This window comes from Vicia villosa, linkage group LG1 (genome assembly GCF_029867415.1).
Source record: "Vicia villosa cultivar HV-30 ecotype Madison, WI linkage group LG1, Vvil1.0, whole genome shotgun sequence".
In the NCBI taxonomy this organism is placed as follows: Eukaryota; Viridiplantae; Streptophyta; class Magnoliopsida; order Fabales; family Fabaceae; genus Vicia; species Vicia villosa.
Window position 1 is genome coordinate 7,627,045 of NC_081180.1, and position 4,604 is coordinate 7,631,648.

General features: G+C 32.6%; 1 long non-coding RNA gene across 1 annotated transcript; it reads left to right on the plus strand.

Annotated features, from left to right (window-relative positions):
- Positions 1–1,378: 1,378 nt before the first annotated feature.
- On the plus strand, positions 1,379–4,095 carry LOC131600390 (uncharacterized). Its single transcript, XR_009283130.1, has 3 exons — positions 1,379–2,060; positions 2,239–2,379; positions 3,742–4,095. It is a non-coding gene; the product is annotated as an uncharacterized LOC131600390 (long non-coding RNA).
- Positions 4,096–4,604: the final 509 nt, after the last annotated feature.

Consider the following 4,604-nt stretch of genomic DNA (forward strand, 5'->3'; position numbering starts at 1 on the left):
TATCCAAGATAGTGATAATAACAAGTACTCAAGCCATTGAATTGGAAATTTCATTCATGATGATGTGAAGAATGAGGGTAACAAAGATTTTCCTAATTAATTCCTTGTGAAAAATTATTGTTTTTTAAGTTATTTGAAGGGGGTTTAAAACCCCCGCAATCTGTCTCTTTTATATAATATTTATTTTAACTGACGTGGCGTGCCACATAAGCCTCCGTTAGTGGAATCTAACGGGAGGGACCAAAAATAGAGACGGAAAATATTGTGAGGAACATTGTTTGAAGAAAATTTTTGTAAGGACTAAAGTTGAAAGTTGTCATATTTATAGGGACCCCTAACATATTTAACCCTAAAAATAATTTATGTGAACTTATTTATAAGTGTTTATTTTGATAAGTACTTGTGCTATAAATTGCAAATAAAAAGTTGTTTATCTAAATAGCTCCTATATACAAAGTCTAATTAAATAAGTTAGTAGTAACACATTTAATTTTTTTCTAATTAAATAAGTTAGTAGTAACACATTTAATTTTTTAAAATATTTTGAAAATAAATAATTTATTTTCTTAAAAATAAATTTATTATTCAATATAGAAGATAAAATAATTAGAAAAATAATTTTATATAAAGTGTAATAAAATATGTTAGTGGAATGGTGCTTAATATACAAAGTGTAATAAAATGTGTCAGTGAGATGCTTGGTTGATAGAGAAAGAATGAAAAACAAATTAAAATTATATAAAATACCAAAATTATGTTTTGGAGAGAAAATTTATAGAGACATTATAGGATTACATAATAGTAAGAGGGGAAGAGATCCCACCAAGGGAAATCAATAAGTGACAATCATACGAAAGTTACCTTATCAACATAGTAATTTTCCTCCCTCTGAACATAAGTAAGCATAGAATACATATTAATGTAATATTCTATTAAGCCATTTGTTCTAAGTTATCCATTAAACTAAGTACTGCAATCCAATTTTGAGTCTGTCTTAATCCAAATAAAATTTCAATATCTTGTGTGAACATACTCAACTGATGTAACTATTCCCATAAATAATGCATATAGAGCATTATGATGGCCAGGATAAAAGGCAAAACAACAAAGATTTCATTCCAGAAGATGCCAACACAAAAAGATGGTCAAGGAGGGCAACCAAATGCAACATCATTTGTGTTGCACTTGATTGAGTTGAAAGAGGGAGCATGCTAGATGACTTCAATGATTTTTGGAGCATTAAGAGGGTAAGTGCTCTCACTTTGAAGCTTTTGAGGATTCTGAAGTCAATTATGGAGGGGCCAATTGCAAGATTAGTAATATTTCCTATTAGAGAGACTCTTATAGTGGTTTTAGACATGCGTGCATTAAGGTTGAATTGAAAGCCTTGGAACCAACTTCATGTATGCACTACCAGATTGAATATACCATATAGGAACTTTAATGGTTCTGAAAAATATTTTTCTACCTTTGCCTCTTAATTTGTCACTTTTTCAAACTAAGGGTAATTTGTGTCCAAAAAATATTTTTTACAACTAATGATGTCATATATTTCAGATTCAAATACATGGTTGTATTTATTTGCCTTTGATAATCCAGTTGGAATGGTTTGATGATGTCACATAGGGTTGTTTGGTTACAAATTAACTAATGTAACCCCACTTTATTTTGATTTAACGAATACCAATTCATCACATCCCTTTTCCATATTTCTCTCTTCCCAACATCATCTCTCTCTTCCTCTTCTTTCTTCTCTTTTCCCTCTCTTCCTCTTCCTCTTCTCTCTTCCATCTCTTCCTCTTCTTATTTCTAATCTCTTCTTTCTGCTTCAGATTTGGTTGCTTCTATTTTGTAGAGATACTGTTTTGCAGAGATTTGGTTTCTTCTCACAAGTGGAAGCTTTCATGATTTAACAGAGATACTGTTTTGCAGAACAAGAGAGAAGGAAGAAAGAGAAACAGAAACAGAAACAAAAGAACAAGAAAAATGAAAGAGGGAAGAAAGGGGGTGTGCCTAATTTGTGGGGGAAAGTATGGTACTATTAGAGAAACTGATATGTGGTAAGAGATTTCAGCCACCTCTATTTTGTTTCTGTTTGGTATTCTTATAAAGTTAGGGTTCTTAAAATATTTCTTAAACTGCTGCCCATTTCTCAACCTTTGATCATAAGTTTATCATCAGTTTATTTGTCTCAATTAATTTGAAAAGGCATATACTTAAAAATTCCTTACTATGCAGAAAAGCAAAGGAGTCAATTAATCTCCTTGTCTGACTGACTCCTCTTGAGCATGCAAAGCAACCTTCATGATTACCATTAACAAAAATCTTGAGCAAAATCCAAAAGCATAAAGCACTTTGAACATGAAGTTACAGTCTATGGTATCAAAGACTTTTGCTATATCAATTTTGATTACAAAAACACTATGATAAGTGCACTTTTAAAAGTACAACATGTAACAACTCCTACTGATTAAGAGTTGTCAGACTTTAGGGTATTTTGTAGGATTGAGAGCTAACTCATGTAAGGGAGTGATAAGTTCTGTGTATATAATTTTTGTGTGAGAATTAACTTGTCCTCTCAACATCAGTTTTGAGGTATTTATAGCGGTGTTGGGTATGGTTCCTATGTCCCTTAGAAATAACAATCATCACTTAGAGGATGCATGAGTGGATAGTTAACCTCCTATTATTTCGAAGAACATGGTCAAATGACTTCTTCCATACCGTAACGGAATAGGAACACATCATTTATCCTCTTTTTCCCCTTAGACGACTCCTTGCATAAAAGGAAGATGTATTCATAAAGGGGTGGTACATCTAGTAAATGGGTGATCGATCTATTAGACATACATCCAAGAGGGCTTTATGGAAAGATGAGGCAATATCTGACTCCCATGTCGCCTTTCATGAATCCCTTACAAATATACTGGTACACAATCTCTCAAGCACGAGGGTTTGAAAAGGTCTAAGTGATTTAGTCTTATCCTACTTATTAGAATGAGTACCTCAAGCGTGAGGCAACTCCCTTATGCATAAGGTGGGTCCCTTATGCATAAGGCGAATTCCCTGTATATGGAAACTTTGAGGTATGTCTCCAGGTGTCAATAATGTGATTCATATGTTAGATGAGTGAAATCCCCAAACGTCTGTTGAGAGAAAAAAACGTGTGAGGCATATAATGATATTAATGATGATTTTACCTTAGGACGCCGAGTTGGCCTTACTCTGTCGTGTGTGTCAAAAATGTGCAGAGTCTTTCATGTTTGTTGGGAAACATAGAAGACCCTTGATTGACGATAACTTCTCGCCTCTATTAAAGGGATTCAACCCCCAACCTATTCACCTTTTCACACACTTTTTTGCTGAAGATTTCAAAAGATCCCTCTGTCTTCTTCAACAGCTCTTGCATCTTCATGAGTTCAAGTCCCTCCTTTTTATAGGTACGGGTTCAATATTTTTCTTTCCCCTTTTTCCTTTATGGGGATGATTAGGGATTTATACGAAAATAGCAACCTGCTATAACCTTTAACTCATGATGAGTGCATAGCCTCCTAGAATCATTATAATCAGTGCATTTTGATGCACATTCTTCTGCTATTATACTTAGGCATTTCTTTAGTTTGTTTTATTATTTTTACTATTTTATTGTGTTTTTATAATTTAGTTTATTTTTGCCTTTATTTAATTTTTCGTATTTGATTTTCAGCGTTAGCAGTTATTTGATACATGTTCATTATGCAGACCATAACTTGAACGACGAGAATCGGATTCATGCATTCTGATATACATTGGAAATATAAGAGAAAGAGCTACAAGTTTTGTATTGAAGCCAAAAGCTGTTTCAAAGTGCATAAATCTCAAATAATTCGTTAAAGTTCCAAACTTAAGAAATATTTAGTGTTTGGGCCAATTTTATGTTTTCCGACCTGGTTTTAATTAGAATTACGAATCCTTATTTTGTTTAAGAGCATTCAGCCGCGGTAGTGTTCATTCTCTCTGAATTTTACTGTTCACAAAAATTTCTAAAGCTTTTTTCATTTGTAATGGAGAACTAATCCCAAGGCAAAATATGTTGATTACAAGTTCCATCATACTTTGAGGTTATAATAATTTCAATCCAAATTTTATTCCTTTCAATATTGTTATGTGATCATTTTTTGCTTAATTCGATTATTATATAGTAGTGTTGATTTAATTCAATTGTTGTATGCTCCTTAATTGTAGTCATGTTAACATAGCTTATTCGTTATCGTGCTTGATAGAGTTGTGTTTGCTTAATTTGCGAGAGTGTAAATCCCTTTGCTTAATTCGGATAATAGGAATTTACATCACATAAAACTAGTTATGTTTGTCACTGAGTTTTATAATCGAATAGGAATAGATAATCCGCTTATGAGGTTGAAATTATAATAATCAATGATAAGTCCGAACAAGACTCGGTAGATTAGCCATTTTAGCTTATTTCATAATCACTTATTTTTAATCACTTATTCTAAATGGAAACCTAAAACCTCTCTCGTTTCAAATGGTTAATTTTAATCAAGAGTCCTTGAGATACCATACTCGAGTCTTGCTTCCCCAACTACAGTTTAATTTACTCGATT